This window comes from Myodes glareolus, chromosome 17 (assembly GCF_982192425.1).
Source record: "Myodes glareolus chromosome 17, mMyoGla1.1, whole genome shotgun sequence".
Taxonomy (NCBI): domain Eukaryota; kingdom Metazoa; phylum Chordata; class Mammalia; order Rodentia; family Cricetidae; genus Myodes; species Myodes glareolus.
The window spans coordinates 65,306,448-65,324,472 of record NC_142042.1 but is presented as its reverse complement, the minus strand read 5'-3'; positions in this window follow the sequence as shown (position 1 = coordinate 65,324,472).

The window sequence follows — 18,025 nt, the reverse complement described above, 5'->3', positions numbered from 1 at the left end:
TACAAGTTTGCCCTCAGACCCATATCGTGGGAAAATTTCCTCAATTGTGGGTTCTTCTTCTCAAATCACTCTAACTTGTGTTAAATTGACATGAAACTAGCCAGTACAACTGACACCTTGTCAGTTCGACACACAGACACGTAACTGTTAAACCATTACCATTTCTTTCTTGTTTATCCCCACGATCTCATATTAATATGGATATCACAATATAAATCATAAATAACTTTAAAAGTCTATAGTCTTTATGAGTTTAGTCTCTTTAAATCACCCAAAGTCTTTTTCAGTGTTCAAATCCACCCTAAAATATTCAAAGTCTCTTTAAAATTCCTAAGTCTTTTAAGTGGGAGTCCCTATAAAATCAAAAAGTAAGTTAAACACTTTATTACTTTAAGAAGGAAGACCTAAGGCATAGTTGAAATCAAATCAGAGCAAACCCCAAATCCAGCAGTGTAAAGAATCACTGCCTAATGTTTGGGAGTCACTCACAAGCCCCTGGGCTCCTCAGGGCCTGAGTTACTCCTCTGGCTGTGCCCACTGTAGCACACAAAGCTCATCTCCTAGGCTCAGCCTGGCTCCACGGTTGCTGCTGTCCTTGGTGGTTGTCTCACAGTGCCAGCATCTCTAAAATGTTGGGGTCTCTATTGCAGTGAGGCTGTTTCTTCAACAGTATCCGTCTCTTGGTTCTCCTCAGGGACTATGACCCTGCCACGTGGTGCCAAGTCTCATCTTCTCTCTCTGACCCCTCTAGTCCTGGAGCTTCTACTTCAGCTGAGGCTGCATAGCTCACCAATGACCTTCCTGGCCTCTCACAGCATTCTTAGCGCTCTTTACGACCTTCCTGGCCTCTCACAGCATTCTTAGCGCTCTTTACGACCTTCCTGGCCTCTCACAGCATTCTTAGCGCTCTTTACGACCTTCCTGGCCTCTCACAGCATTCTTAGCGCTCTTTACGACCTTCCTGGCCTCTCACAGCATTCTTAGCGCTCTTTACGACCTTCCTGGCCTCTCACAGTGTCAAATCTTAGGGCTCTTCATGACCTTTCCTGGCCGCTCACAGTGTCAAGTCTTAGCACTCTTCATGACCTTTCCTGGCCGCTCACAGTGTCAAGTCTTGGCTGCTCTTCACGACCTCTTCATGCCTTCAAAACCAATACCACCCGAGAAATTCTCACAGATGACCAGGTTTGGTGCCTGCATAAGGTATAGCCTTGGCCCCTCTGGACCAGTCTGTGTGCTGACCCTGAGGAAACCCTTCCCAGAAGAGTTCACTTCAGTGATGCTGGTCTTCTCGTAATCACAGCTAACTTCTCAGCCCCAGCATCAGTTGTTCTAAGCAGAGCAAAGGTTTCCCTTTACTGGTGCTTAATTCACACTATTGAATGGTCCCAGCGGAGTTTTTAAGTGCCTCAACATTTCCTTTGTCCTCTGCACCACCGTCAGCACTAACTTCCCAGTTCCCACAACAGTTTGCTGAACTCTGGACACCCAGGGGCATTTCTAGCCCCAGATTTCAAAGTCTTTCTACAGTGCTTTTCAAAACATGGTCAGGTCTGTATAGCAACACTCCATGGCCTGGCACCAATTTCTGTTTTGCTTATGCTTCTATTGTGGTGATAAAACATCATGACCAAAAGCAACTTAGGGAGCAAAGAGTTTATTTTATAGTACGACTTGTAGTCCCTCTTTTAGGGAAGTCAGGCCAGGAACTCAAGGCAGGAACCTGAAGGCAACAAGGTCTGCCTCCCAAGCGCTGGGGTTAAAGGAATGCACCCCCACTGCCCAGCTGAACACTTTTTGAGATATTTCTTAGTCATTTTATTTTTTTCTTTTGAGAATGATTTGTTTAGATCCATAGTCCATTTTTTTAAAACGGATCTTTTGTTTTCTTAATTCTTTGATATTCTGTGTATCAAACCACTACCATACACACAGCTGGTAAAGACTCTCCACCACTCCATGCCTTCCCTTTCACTTCAGAGATTGCTTCCTCCAGGCTAGGGCAGAGCTGAAGCAAGGCCTGGGGGTTCGGGACAGTGCCGGTGGAACTGATGGAACCAGGCTGATGTACAGAATGTGCAACCTGGAATACATTTTGGGATTAGGGAGCATGCAGAAAGCCTAGCATTTGAGGAACTCACCAGACTGTGCCTGAGCACAGAGTGAGTACCCTACTTAAGGCCTAGAGGTGGTGAAGGCAGGTTATTGCCAGGTAAGCTGACCAGACTGGGCTGGCACACGGGATATGTGACCAGGGCCAAGCCCGAGGGTTGGGAAAGGTACAGGAAAGACTAAAAAGAAATAATAATAATAATAATATCATTAATAATAATAATATGTTATTATTATGTGTGTGTATGGTAACATACACGAGGTTCAGAGGCCAACTTGGTGGATCAATTCTCTCCACCTTTACATGAGACCAGGGATTAGACTCAGGTTCTCAGGCTTGAGCACCAAGCACTTTACCAGTTGAGCCCTTGGTCTGGATTTCTGATCTGTAGCTTGGGAAACTTTCTATTGTCCTTACTTGTGTGTTAGTGGTGTGGAAGATAGAGAAGTTACTAGAATCATCAAATTAGGGTTGGTGACATAGCCAGTGTTTATGGTGTATACCCCTGAAGTTGAATTGAAGAGGAACTCTGAATTTCGAATGTGGTGTATGTGTGTGTGTGTGTGTGTGTGTGTGTGTGTGTGTGTGTGTGGTGTGTAACGTTCTCCCACAGTTGTCAGCACATTCTCACAAGTGTCAAAGACAGACCTGTACCAAACCTGAGAAGCTGAACCGGACCCTCAGAAGCCATGGGAAGGTGGACGGAGAGAACAGACTTCACAGAGTTGGCCTCTACCTGCTCACAGTGGCTCATGCAGGCACACACTCTCAACAATGAAGTTAACAAAGTGTCAAAAACTTGCCAAGCTTGAGAACACCAGTCCTAACTGTTGGTTTTTTTGTCGTAGAAGGTGGACTGTTGTGGGTTGTATTTTGGATAGGTGGGTAGAGCCTTTGGGAAAAACTGTGTTCCCAAGGGTTGGATCAGTTTCCAATTGCTGCCCACAGCCTTTGATCTTGCTTTGGAAGCTTAAGGTATCCTGATCCCTGGGAAGTGGACTCCGGCTTGAAGTTTGTCTGCCCTGAAGTGGCCACCTAGCCGCTGTCTGATTGCAGCAGGGACCTTTCTTGGGCTGTTACCCTGCTCAGATTGTTACTGTACCCTGAGTCCCTGAGTGGAGCTGAAGAAAGGAGCTGACCCTGAGATGACCAGGTGAGGGCTCCTCTCCAATAGTAGTAATTAGTAATTCCTAATTACACAGGAATTCACAAGGAGCGTGCTGTTCCCTAAAGGCTGGTAAAGTACTGTTAGGTACTTCACTGGCTGCCAGTAGGATGGCTCATTTCTGAGCACCAGACTTGCTGTTTGTAGTGGACACAAAATGCAAATGGAGAGGAGCTGTGCCGCCTTCCTGTTTACCCTGGTCATTATCAGCAGCGTGTCTGTGCAGACAGTGGGCAGCCAGTCTGCAAGAGTAAAGATTGGGACTCTATAGGTACGGGAGTGTAGTCACAGAGGAGGAAGTGGGCATGCCGAGTCACACAGGTAGGGAAACAGGCCTTCCAGATAGCTAGACCCTAAACAGAGGGGCTGATGGGAACACAGCCAGCCTCTCTGCCGCCCGGGTCAGAGGCAGCCCGACTGCTGCCATGCCTCACGGTCGGGCATTGACCAGTCCTGTACACCCCACGTGCCGCATTAACCAGGCCCAGTGCCCTGTGAACACTTACTCCCAGATGTGCCCTGGACGGTCTAGGCACCTGCTGCTGCCCACATCGCAGGGCGAACAGGCTCCTTCCATCTGATTTGTCACACAAGGGACTTCGCCTGTTTCCTTGTAGCATAGTACCTGCCCTCTCTCTACTTCCTCCTTCTCTTAAGACCCTTAAAAGAAGGCACCTTGCTTTGTTTGGTGAGGTGAGGAGTTAAGATTTTTCTTCAGATTCCCTCTATACTGTTGGCATTAATAAATTCTCTTGCTTGAAGGAGGAGCCAATTAGAATCCATGCCTTTCTCTCCAACCTTCTCTCTGCTCCCTCCCTTAAAGCTAAGGGAATTCAGAGGTGTGGAGTAAAGTGCTTTCTTCAGTTTTATGAATGGATACATCCTTTCATGGTCCTCTTGGCAGGAGCTGTGAGGACAGGTGCAGTTTTATGAATGGATACATCCTTTCACCGTCCTCTCAGGCAGGAGCAGGGAAGGCACTGTGTAATGCAGAGACAAGGAGAAGCCAACCTGGAGATGGACTCCTCTTATCATGCTATGTTTTTCTCATGCATAGTTCAAAAGTGAGTAGCTAGTGTCAAAGTGGCCCAGGGAAAAGATTGGAGAGGTTCTGGGTTCACCAAGACACATCCCAGGTCCCACTTAGTACTGAGAGAGTTGAAGTATGGAGAACAGCTCTGGAATACAGAGAAGAGCACAACCTATCTACTCGGGTGGAGGAGGTGGTGGTGGTGGTGGTGGTGGTGTGTGTGTATGTGTGTGTGTATATGTGTGTGTGTTTGTATGTGTGTGTATGTGTGTGTTTGTATATGTGTTTGTGTGTGTGTGTGTGTGTGTGTGTGTGTGTGTGTGTGTGAGATGGGGTGGGAGGACTTGTCTCAGTGCTTTGGATTCCTCTTGAAATTCCCTTTTGGACTTGCAGTCACTAGATATCTGAGAGCATGTAATGATTGCCTTTAGCTGAAATTTAGTGAGTCAGCTTTCTCTGAGCACACATGAAGCATTGGGAAGGTGGTCCAGATTGCCCTGTGAATGGGGAACTGATTAGGAAGAATTAGATGAACACAAAGCTACCAACAACTGATTCCAAACTCATGGTTGAACAGGGAAAGATGAAGTAAGGGAGACATGCCCCTGATGCTCCATGAAGGAGTGGGCTGGGATTATCATAACAGAACCCATCATAGGAATGATGGGCAGAGTCAGGTAGGGCCTGTGGCCTGGAGCACGGTGACTTGGCCTCCTGTCTCCTCATTTGCAGAAGAAGAGCAAGGCAGTGGGAAGTTGAGAAAAAGTGACTTGACAGGAAACCTCATGCAACATTTGAACCACAGAGGAGACCTTGGCTCACCGATTGAGGCAGATCCGGCCACTGAGATTTCCGGGGTCTGCAATTTTCCTGTCTATCCTGGTTCTCCATCTAAGGCCAAGTTTAGCCAGGATCCCTTTGATTGTAATAATGGTGTAAAAGGGTATAGAGAGGGTCTGGAATCGGACAGCTAGTCCCCAGCAGCTGAGCACCAGAGCTTACTCTAGTGGGGCACCTCTGTACATATTCCACTTGGGAAATGAACCATTTTGGCTGGGTCCAGACCTCATCCCATTTGCTGACCTCCAAATTCGAGTGGTAAAGAGGGCTAGGCAAACGACCAGTGTCCCTTGGGTTCCAGGTGCACAGTGATGCGAAAGAAAAAAGTAACTTCCACCTGAGAAAAGACAAATGGTGGCCGCTTATTTCCTGCCGTCATCTGTCTGGAAGAAAGTGGGTCTTGTTTCTCGTCGTCCTTTGGTACTTGAGGAAAGGGTTCTGTGAGGTATGTCTGATTGCAAAGTTTCAACACATAAACAGGGATGACTTGCTATCTGCTGGCCAGGGCAGGATAGTTTGCATCTTGATCAAGATGGTAAACCCCGGACTACCATGGCCATCACCTTGTTCAAAGCTCAGTGACTCGCTTAAGAATCTGAGCATCCGTTTCTCGTCCTCACATACGTTTGAATATTTGTCCAGCCATCTTTTTAGAAGAAAGATCTTTGAAGATTCTTTTACTAAAGAATTAAAGAACATTCTGACATAGACCTACTATGCTTGTGGTAGGTTTTCTTCTTTGCTTGAGACACTAAGGCAGTGTAACTCATGTGTTTCTCACAGCCACCTTGTGAGAGAAGGAATTCTGATGTCCATTTTGCTTATGAAGAGACCAAAGCGGTCAAGAAATTTGAACAACTGCTAACTAGTCTGGCAAGTGCAGAGCGAGGCCCAGATGCATGTTCGTCCCGGGTGGAAGAGACTGTCTACCGTGTGCAGTGTTGGAGAGCATTTCCAGTTGACTGAGAGAGTCAGACTTCCATCCCTCCCTTTGTTTGCTTCTCTAGTCCTTTTCTGTCTTCTCCCTTCATTGCCTCTGCTGCCCAGGGCACCAAGCAGGTGCCAATGAACTTGTCTCTGGGGCCTTCTCTTCTGTCCAGGACTCCATCCAAGATGCCTCAGGGCCTGAAGTCCTGGTGAGTCTTTCCTAGTGTAAGCAATCTTTCAGACAAGGATAATTTCCTGCACACAGAACAAGAAAATTGGCATTTCGATTTCCCTAAATTCTTGGGGGTTTCTCCACTCTCTCCCAGGGTGAGGAACCTTCGTTCCAGTCTTCTCTGTGATCCAAAGCATTGCTGGCTTAGCCACGCTCCATTGGAGCACCTCCCACACTCCAACAGCATACACACAGCCCACCTTCAGACTGGTAGGAATTCCGACAGTGATCTACAACCTGATTGGAAAAGGGCAGCTCAGTACAGCTTACCTGGAACATAGACATAAAGTTAGACAAGTTTACACATTGTGAATGGTGTGTAAGGTAAATATGTTGCTCAGTCTTACCCCACTATCCAAACAAGGCTTTGGATCAGACACTCTTATAAATGAATATTCCCTGGCTGAAGTTCCAAGTGCTAGACTGACTTGTGTATTCTCTGTGGGGCGCCTGTCACACTCAGGTAGAGCATGTTGTTTGGGATTATTTGCATCTGGAGGCATTTGTGCGAAATGATCTGAACTAGGAAGGCTGATAGTTGGAGAAATCTAGAAGCAGGTGTCCCTCATGGTTCCAAACAATGGGATTGTTAAAAGACCCTCTTTGACTTCTTGTGGTAATTTCCTAACGGGACAGATGGGATTTTGGAAGAGGTCATCACTCTAGGCCCAGATAGTCTGTCTGTTATAGGAACTTCCTGGCCTGTGTTCTGGCCTTGGCTCCACAGTCAAGCCCTGAGAGCCCTTTGGTCCAGGTGTACGTACAGTGAATCTGAGAGACAAACCTTGGTCATCAGATCAAAGGATGTCTGAGGGCACATGGAATTAACTTGCTTTGCTTTGAGTAGAGGGATCGGTCTCCACATGACTTCCTGACCTAGTGATCTCATTGTGCTTGGTGTACAAAACACAAGGAATGCTTTTGGAGACTCTCAGTTCCTATAATCATGGTGCACATGCAGATGAAACTCCGTCTGCTTTGGGTGGTTCTGAGGGACTGGATTGCCACGAATTCCAGTTCCCATTGTTGGCTCAAGCTCTCCTTAAACCTGCATGAGAGTCATCCTGTAGGTGACAAAGTAGCTAGAGCTTCAGAGATGCCCAACAGATGTCTAGCTCCAAGTTAGTCCCAAGTTACGTGCCCATGGCTTCTCATCGATAGGTAACCCCTGACCCCAGAATGGAGCCATGCAGCTCCTTGGCTGACTTCAGCACCTTGCTCTTCTTCACCATGGTGACCTCAGTGTTATTGCAGAGAAAGGTGTGTGGCCTCATCCAGTTCTAAAGTCTCAGAGGGCAGCCATTGGACCAATTTGTTCCAGAACTTGGCATAATGGTTTTCACACAGTGCCCTATGGAATTCTCTTGTTTGGTCAGTTGATTTTGCAGTTTAAAAGTATTTCAGAGCATCACACAATTATGTGTCCTCATTTTCTGATCTGCAAGCAGATACCTTGAATGGAAATTAAAAAAATCAAATTAGGTATGTGCAAAATGCAATAATTGTGCATGCCATTTAATTTATAAGATGCAATTTGCTGGAGCATAGTCCAAGGATTTAGAATGGGCAGCCAGAAGAATTCAGAAGTCAACTCTTATACAACTACAGAGAACAAGGGCTCACGCCTGTCTAGGAGGACAGGGGTTTTAAAAGGAAAATTGGAAATTAACTGTATTAAGATAAAGACTAGGGGAGAAATAAAGACTGGGTCTGAGAGAAGAATGTCTATGTCTTACAAAAACCATTAAATAAGAAGGTTGAGCTGGTATTATTTTCTGAAATAAAAGCTTACCCTGGCTTGCGGAGTTTTGAACAGCAGAGGTTTGGACACAGGTGAGTTTGACACTTGGAAAAGTTACTCCACTTCTCCAAACTCATTCTTCATTGAGAAAGAGGCACCTGACCAGCCCCGACCCAAGGCTGACTCACGGCTGAAGAAAGCTTTTTTGCAAGGTGGTGTCTGGTGTGTTGTCAGTGCCCCAAACCGCCTTACTTCTTCTTTTTCCACATGCTTCCCACATATGATGGCACAGATATACATTCCCTTTCATAAACATAGGGAAGGGAGCACAGGGAGGAAACACTGGACCAAAGCAAGACCTAGGACCAGCTGGACAAACTCCACACTCTGCATCTCCATGTTTGATGTCAAATGCTCTTCAGATCCCCAACTCCTTTCACCCTTGTTGACGGCAGCACACTTCTTTCTCTTGGGCTGTTAGCAGTTAGCAGCTTTCTCTGGCAGGTATCCCACTGCCCTGGCATCTCCAACATCTTGGGGTCTCCAAGGCAACCCAGGTTTCAACTTCACAGCTTCATGAAATGGCCTCTCTGGGCTTCCGTTCAGGGACACCACTGACACATGCTTGCTGCAGCGGCTTTCCTTGGGCACAGAGACAACTCCATGACCCCTTTCTTCTGTCCTTGACTTTACAGTCAGAACTATGTGGGCTAAGCTGTCAAGTTCTGCTGCTTTCTGAAACTGGAACGTGGTCTTCTTTTCAATTACATCTTCACCACCTTTCTGTTTTTGATAATTTCCTTCACTGTCTAAATATGGCTGCTCTAGAAACTTGCTCGGTAGACCAGGTTGGCCTTGAACTCACAGAGATCCACCAGCGTCTGCCTCCTGAATCCAGGGATTAAAAGAGTGCACCACCACCTGGCTCTAAATTGTTACTCATTGACTTTTCACAGGTTGGGAATTGAGCTGGATGGGATCTTGTCCTGAGCTCACCACTTCTTTCATTCAATTTCTTAATCTGTTTATCTCCTTGAACATAGGATTTAGCTTTTGTTCCACTTCCTGGTGCCCTTTTATTCTCAATCTGTGATTATATATAGAGAAATATATTTTCCTATCTTTTAGTTTTTTGAGACAGGGTTGCTTTGTGTAACAGCCCTGGTTGTTCTGGAACTATGTAGACCAGATTAGTCTCAAACTCATAGAGATCTGCCTGCTTCTACCTCCCGAATTTTGGGATTAAAGGGGTGTGCCATCACTACCAGGCCCGTTTTTTTTTTTAAATATTTATTTATTATGTATACAATATTCTGTCTGTGTGTATGCCTGCAGGCCAGAAGAGGGCACCAGACCCCATTACAGATGGTTGTGAGCCACCATGTGGTTGCTGGGAATTGAACTCAGGACCTTTGGAAGAGCAGGCAATGCTCTTAACCTCTGAGCCATCTCTCCAGCCCCCAGGCCCACTTTATATTTCTCTTTGCTCAGTTTGTTCCTTTTCATTATGAATCTTCATCAGTATTACCACTAATAAACACATGAAAGAGTCTATACTAAGCTGTCTTGAGATTGCCTCTGCCAACAGAATTAATCCAAAACTCTTCCCTTTAGTCTCAGGCAGACAAGGGGAAAAAGCAGACACATTCTTCACCAAAGTATCACAGGAATGATCTTTAGGTAACACACTAAAATTCTTCCTCTCTGAACCCTCTTGCGCTAACCCCCATAGCTCAAATCACTCTCAGCTCCACTGTCCTTCATGCTTCTCCTGGTATGGCCTGGTAAGCAGCACTTGAAGCCTTCAACTGGTACCAAATGTTTTGTTGGGGGCTTCACCCCAGCTCCTGGCATCCATTTTGGAACGTTGGGTAGAAAGTTCCATCTCAAGCCTCCTTCCCTGGGAGTCCCCCTAGTTCAAACTCCACCTCTGAGAAAGCCTGCAAACAGTGGCCCCTCCCCAGAGAGGGTCAAGACCACTCCCACAAGCTATTTAAACTGCCCCCCAGAGAACAAACACAAGGCCTTTCTGGTTTTTCTTCCCCCCCCCCCCACACCTTCCTGTTGTCCTGAAGGGCCACCTGGGAGCACTGGCGTCCATTAAACCTGGGCTTTTTCTAATTCGGTTTAATTTGGCCTGATTTGAATTATTGCGTTGGTGGAGAGGCTTGTCGGTGGAAAAAACTTAACACTAAAGTTCAAATTCCTCCAAACAAAAACAAGGTCAGTCCAATCTCAACAGTACCCCAGTCCTTGGTACCAACTTCTGTCTTAGTTATGGTTTCTTTGCTGTGAAGAGACATCATGACCACAGAAACTCTTACAAATAAAATAATTTAAAAAATAAATAAATTAAAATAGTTATTTGGGTGGCTTGTTTATAGTTCAGAGGTTCAGTCCATTATCATCACGGCAGAATGTGGCGCTGTGCAGACAGACATGGTGCTGGAAAAGAAGCTGAGAGTCCTACATCTTGTTGGCGATAGGAAGTGGTCTCCCTCCTCACTTCTTAACAAGTGGGGGTTCTTGTAGATTTATACAAAAATTAAGGAGGTACCACAGACAGTTTCCACAAACCTGTGCTTGGTTTCTTGTGTCATTTAACATATATTACTGTTATGCCCAGATCCTCGAAGTCCCCCCCAAACCAACAAGGAGACCGAGTCCCATATGTAAAAACAATGAGCCTTTATTTTATGTAAGTTTACAAACTCGGTCTCTCCGCTTGTCCAATCTATTAAAATAAATGGAGAGCCCTGAGCTCAGATACAGTTAGGTTTTTATAGTAGTAAAGGTGGGGGTGACGGGTTTCTGAGCTTCAGGACTCCTGATTGGCTGACATTTGTCTAGGGGTGTCCTGGTGAGTGTGTGCTGGCAGGTGATCCTATGTACAACGGTTGGAACACATTAGGCATTTCCTTTGGATGGTCTGTTCTTGGGTGGTGCTCAGGTAATCTCAGTTTGTTGTTCTTCCTGCAGCCAGATATTGCTTCAGGGTAAACTACTGAGACTCAGGCCTCCATTAAACGTATGGATGGCTGAGTCCTACACTGGCAGGTGATAATGGTTGGAAGTAAAGAACTTCCTTTGGGTGGTCTGTTTCTAGTTAGCTTATCATGGCTGGCTCCTACAATTACATTTATTAAAACTGGTCGATCACCACTAATACATTATTTATTTATTTTTCACCCAGATTTCCTTAGGTTTCAGCTGAAGCCTCTGCCCTCCCAGGATTACAAGTTCACTTTAATTGTTTTTAATTTCATCATTATTTTTTGCTTGTTTGTTTTTTGCAATAAACATTCTGCAAGTGCCTCTTCCTGTTCTTTGCTTCCCTGCAGTGAGACTTGCTGTCTTGGCCTTTGATAGGGTGGGACTGTTGTCTGAGAACTTGGGTATAGTTGAGTGGCAGGGCATGAGGCTTCAGACAGGCACCACGGTGAGAAGTAAGTGAGTAAAACCTGGGCAGCGACTGTTTAGTTAAAGCCCCAGATTTGGAGGTTGTTCCTGAGCATTGTCCTTTAGTTGTTTGAAAATGAATCAGAGGGTGCTGGAAGTCACAGTTTGTCATTGACTTAGCAGTTCTGGGCTTACACTGTTTTTTGGGCTAAAGTAGCCCTGCTATTGCATTGCCTTCCTATCATTCTCTGTGCTGGGTTTTCGTCTCCTGCCTGTTAGGGGGACAGTTCTGGCAGGGTTTTTGTACAGTACAAGTCAAGCTGACCCACCTACCACAGCCTTGGAAGTCAGCAAAAAAATCTGGAGTCAATCGAACAGTGGCCATCGGCCCTTGATGAAAACGCTTGGAAGCCACCATCATTTTGACCTGGCCAACACCAGAAGCCTTCACAGTTGAAAAAAAGTGAGCTAAACTCTAGAAATCAGAAGACTTTGACTTCTCACACCACCTACCATGGCACCGGGCATGCAGAAATGCAGCTCCCATCCCTCCAGAACCCAGTCTGAGGAAACCACGCTTCACCTTGCCCCACCCCAGTCAAGGGGACAGAAAAGCTGTTCCTCTTGGCATTTCTGGGCTGTCTTGTGCTTACCACCCATTTCTCCTTATGTTTGCCCGCAGTCAGTGTTGAGGATGTATATTTGGCTGTTTGTCACCCCACCCCATTAGATGGAGGGCTTCTAGATGGTGGGGGTCTAGCAGTGTCTGACAAATGACCAGGCCCAGTGAGCTTCTACAATACCACCCGAAGTACTCTCCAAGTTTTTCCTCCAGCGTTCCCAAATCTGCCTGTCATGAAGCAGCCCCCATGATCACTACAAAAACCTCAAGCCATGTCACCTGCCTAGAAAAACCCTCCACCCTTCTCCAATGTATTTGAGTACATTCTCATGGAGAGAGTTCTACTCAGGTCTCACGACAATTGGTCTCTCTGTAGCAGAGTCTCACCTTGAAGTCACCCCATCCTATCGTCCTCCTTGTTTTCTTGGCAGAACTCATAATCCTCTGAAAAGATCCAGGCTACTTTTTTCTCCTCTTGGGTGACCTTTTACTTTCCCTGAGAGACAAGCTCTAGGACAGCAGGGACCTATGTGCTCTGTGGACAGCCATTGTCAATAGCAGCATCTTGCACTGGTGACTGACTGCAGAATGGGGAATGGAGTCACTGTGCCTGGCGGAAGGCAGAGACAACTGACGCCAAGCATGGGACAGATGCTGTTGGTAGTGCTGGGGAGTGTGGGAGACAGTCAGCAGGTGACTCACACCACGGGAGGGTCTGCAGGCCTCAGGATTCATTATGAACTCCCCACTTCTCCAAGTCTTTTCAGAACTTTATTATTTTCAGAATAATGCTTGATCAATGGCAGACAGCGTAGAGGACAGCGGTCCCATAAGACCACGATGGAGCTGGAAACTCATTCTTTAAAGATGAGTAGTGTGTATAAGGCACAAGGCCTCACTTGTGTGTGCTTCTGGTGATGCTGGGTTAAGCAGGATCACCACCCTGCCTGTCATATAAAAGTACAACACACCCAACTATATAGTGCACATAATACTTGGTCATTTAACAAATGACTATGTTACTGGTTTATGTATTTATTGTTACTCAGTATTTTAAACTGTGTTCCTCCTATTTATAAAAATTGTTTACTGAGGGGCTGGAGAGGCGGCTCTGTGGTTGTTCTTCCAGAAGGCACAAGTTTGACTCCCAGCATCCACACGGCAGCTCACAACTCTCTGTGACTCCAGCTACATAAGCTCTCTTCTAGTGTTCACCAGCACCAGGCACACACATGCAAGAAAACACTCATACACATAAAAAATTAGAGATTACAAAGCCCCATTTGACGGAAAGCAGCGCAGTGTTTTACCAGCAAGAACTGCACACATTTCATGTTGGGGAAGCTTCTCAGCCGCAAGACGAGGCCACATCGAGTGACTGGCATGTGCCGCCTAGCTCTGTGGCATCATGCCCTAGAAATAATCTGCCTTTCCTGTGAGAAATCACATCACACACCTAGAGATTAATACATGAGAAGCTTCTTACTTAAAAAGAAAACAAAACCATTCACAGTCGATTGGAAGAGCCAAGCCATGAGTAGAAGATATTACTAACTTATGTTCACCTGAGGTTTATGCTTTTTTAAAGCATAATTTCTTTATTTTTTGAGTATTTTACATCATGCAACCCAATCCCACTCACCTCCCAGCCCCCACACATTCTCTCCTCATTCCTGCAGCACTCCCTAAAAGAAAATTTAGAAGAAGTCAAAATAAAACAAGTGAGCAAACAAACAAGCAAACAACCCTCTTTGCCTCTCTATCCCTCTCATCCTGTGGCATCGGGAGCAATGTGTCACATAGTAAACACTTTCGTCAAATTAGCATTGCTAGCAAATGTTCATTGCAGTGAGTCACTGGTCTAGTTCAAGGCCTCTGGTTTCTGGTACACCCGAGGCTCATGCATTTTACATGTACTGCCATCTGTAAGTCTCCATTAGGCCCCAGCCCCAGGTCACACTTTGGGCAATTTGTACAGACAAAAGAGACTGCAAGTCTGGCCGCTTGGGCAGGTGAGAAATTTGCACAGCAAAGCTGTTGCTAGAATCTTCCATAAGCCCCCTGGTGTTGTTCTTTCTGGATAGTTGATATGCCGGCCCATCCCCCCCCCCCCCCCCCCCCCGGGCAGAATTATACTTTTCCTGAGGAGAGCGCAGGGAACTTAATGACAGACCAGGACTTGATGGTAGCTGTGACTCTGTGGGTGCCCACCGAGCTGCCCATGAGCAGTGTGCTCTTTGGGGATGGGTCTAATGGATGGTCAATCTGGTGGACAAATGTTTACATTCTAGCATCGTAAATTTTGCTTAACTGTAGCAGGTCTGGTGGGAAGACTATTTACCTTCAACTAAATTCTATGTTGTGTGATTTAATGTCTCCTAAGCAAATATATCATACAATTCTATTACTTTGAGTTTCTTCTATATAAAACACACTCTACAATGTTTATACAATAGCAAATCATCCAATGCTGTTAAGTGATCTCAACTGTGTTTCCCTCTGGTGATTTGTCCTTTTCTATATTATGAGGAGACTTGGGAGCTAAATGCTGTGCTTGGAGTTGCTCATGGTTAGATTTGATCATAATTCCTTTGCAAAGCTCAGACACTGGCACCCCAGCAGCTTAGGATTGTGTCTCACCAAGGAGTGTGGGAGGTCAGAGAGTAGTGAGTCAGAGAGTGTTTAGAGAAACACAGGAGGAGAAAGAGGGGAAGAGGGGTGCCATTGGAGGAGGAGGGGGAGGAAGAGAGAGAGAGACACACACACATACAGAAAGACACACACACAGAGACAGAGAGAGAGAAGAGGGGAGAGGAAGAGACACTGAGGTGGGCTGCCTTAGTGTTTGTGCTGTGTGGGTCCTGCACCTGCTCTGTCTGCCGGTGCTGCCCTGTTCTCTGAGCCCCACTGTAACGGCTACACCTGCAGTTTTCAGTTGCGAAGACAAACACTGGAGAACGTGCAATCAAAGAGGGGAAATCTGTAAGGGGTCCGTGGGTCTCTCCTGGGGACCCATGTCTCTGTTTCTTGAGGGAGTATCTCTATTAGGGCCAGGAAGCCAACCTGGTCTTGAGACAATCGTGAGCTTAAGAAATTTGAGTCGCAGTTACATCATTCCTACTATTGTCTTGGCAACTGAAATGTCAAAATTCGTAACACAGCGCTTTCTAAAATACACATTTTAGGCAACTCTGAGGCTGGGTTCTGCGGTTGTGTAAGATTGCCTCACTGGGCTGCTCGCCCCAGAGGCCTCTTCCCAGTAAGGTCTTGGCAAATGGGACAAAATGACAGTCATTTATTTATGCAGTGTATCAAACTTAGGGTTATCATCTGAGCCTGAGCCAGGTTCTGCCACTTCCCCTGGGCAAATCAACTAAAAGGGTCAAATCGATACTGGAAAGCAGCAAGCAGCGATTTGCTCAATGTGACCACATTGCAAAGAGGGATAAAGCGCCCCAGCAAACTCCCGAGTCCATGTTCTGGGCTCCGCTGTGAGACTGACATTTATATAAAGGGAGGGGGATGTGCCTATCTCAGCAGCACAGGTCTCAATGTGGTCCCACCTGGGGTTTCAGTCTCATTCTGTGAGGCAGTTTGTCACGTTGTCAGAAACCTCTTTCCTAGACACAAATCCCCCTGCGGCGGGGACAGCTTCCTTTTCCAAGCATGGGATTCCTGGAGAATCTCCCATTTTGGGGTGCATCGTTTTAGCAGTGTGACAGTCCGGCTGAGAGACACAACTGTCCTTTTGTGTCATTGCTACCAGGCTCATTACAACAGGAGTTTTGTGCTGTGCCTTCTCTAACTAGGGACATTTTATGTTCTGACCAAATCGGCGGTTTGAGTGGCACGTGGCAGGCTCTGCTGAGCTCTCAGCTAGACTATGGTGCTGCTGTCACTGCCTCCTAACAGGCTATGTGCCTGTGTCTCCTACCTCTGCTCTATCCCATAGACCTTGTCCAAAGCACAAATATGATGCTAGAGTTTCCCTTCCCGCATCCGTTGCTGTGTCTGCCTTGGCTCTTCTACCTGAAGAGTGATCTCCTTGGCTCCCTACCCGTCCATTTTGTCTCTGTAACCCTTACCCCCCCCCCCCAATATGTCCTCGCTCCTCATTCCCACGCAGCCGTGCACTCGCCACACCCAGGCCTCTTCCTGAGGCATATTTGTGTCTGTCTTGAGATGTCTGCAGTCTCAGCTTCAAGACATTTCGATTTTCACTCCTTCTAGCTAGGCTTGGTGGTTTACATGTTTAAATCCCAGTGCTCAGGAAGCTAAGGCAGGAGAATCACACCAAGCTTGAGGCTAGACTGGGTTACATAACAAGATACTTTTTTTTTTTTTTTTTAAGAAAGAAGGTAGGAAAAAGAAAAAGAAAAAAATGAAAACAGTCCTCAGATACATTCAAGTGCTCTTCACCAGCTAAGACCGACTGTCTCAGGTTGCAATTCAGAATTTTAAGGATAGTGGTAGATATATCAGCAAATTCTGATATTGGAGAAGAGCCACCTCCCTTCTGGGTAGACAGCTCTACAGATCCCAGCATCAAGGTCCCACCTAGGGTCACCTTGACTTTTCCCTTTTCATGTTAGAATGACCCAAGGACCTGTCTGGTCTTCCCTGCAGGCCTTGTGGCTCCTGACCAAGCCTCACTCAGTGCAGTGGTTCCTTGGAGCAGTCTGGAGTGCCTAGCACTTAGTAAGTACCAAATTAATGTATCCTGAAAGAAACAGTGGCCAAAAAGTAAACAAATAAGGAAATTAGTTTTTTTCCCCAAAATTCTAAAGTCTTCCTGATCCACACAGGACCTTGATCAGATTCAGACGTGGATGTTTATGACTTCCTTTGCTTTTATAAAGCTAAAGCTTCTGGGAACTGCTTCCACTTTGGAATATGGAATTTGGGGTAGCCAAAGTCTATGTTCCCAGCTGTGGCCACTTACCATGACTCCAGGACAAACTATTTCTTATTCTGTTTGATGAGAGCTGGGGTTTTGTGTTGACATACTACCATGTGTGATAGCGTGCCTAGATCCAAGAGGGACCTCTCCCTTTGCTAAGCAGACCTGTTTTTTCCTAATGGGAAGGAGGGGGCTCAGTCACCATGACTGCCTCTGTTTAGCTATTTACAGAAAATCCTGGGACTCTGCAAAACTGGATTGCTCTGAGATATTTGCCTGGATTCAGGAATGGCCACCACACTCAGGGTTCACATAGACATGAGACAAGGAGAAGTGCTCTTGACACCTGGGAGTATCCATCCTCTCTGTCCTTCACCAGAGGCCAAGTCTCTAAGTTGTTGGTGTGGCCTTAAAGCTTCCCCAACTGGTCACTTGCCTCAATGGCTCTGCCCCCCCTGCGTGTGAGCCTCTGCTTTCAACTTCTTACAGCTCTAGGATTCTCTACCTTTCTTGTTTAGCCATAACCAAGACTGTGTCTCTTAGGTGGGAATGCAGAGGCAGCATGGCGTCGGGACAGTGACAGCAGCCCCTAGGGCGGTGGAACAGGACACACAAATTGGAGCAAATGTCCTTGCTGGGCTGAGCTCTTGGCCACTGGCGAGGAACTGGAAGAGTGTCTTCTGTCCTGTGAGGTCATCCGGTCCTCGTGGCTCACGGTTCTAATCCTCAGGCTCCACAGGCTCTGTGGACAAAGTCCTACCTCTCTACAGGACCCAGGGAATTTGAGAGGCAGAGCCAAGTCAGAGCTCATCTCCTTCCCTGGGCAAGTGAGTGTGTTCACCCCACCGTCCGGCTGCAGTCATGGTGAACTTGGGGGTAACTGCCACTTCCATCCATGTGAGAACCACAGTGGCCCATCAGCATGCACATTTAGGGGTCTATGTCTTTTGGGAGATCTGCCTGCCTTCTTGCATCCTGTGTGTGCCTGTTCTCCATATACCCTCCTTACTCAGTACACCTCCCTGGGCATGGGAAAGAGAGAGAAAGAGAGAGAGA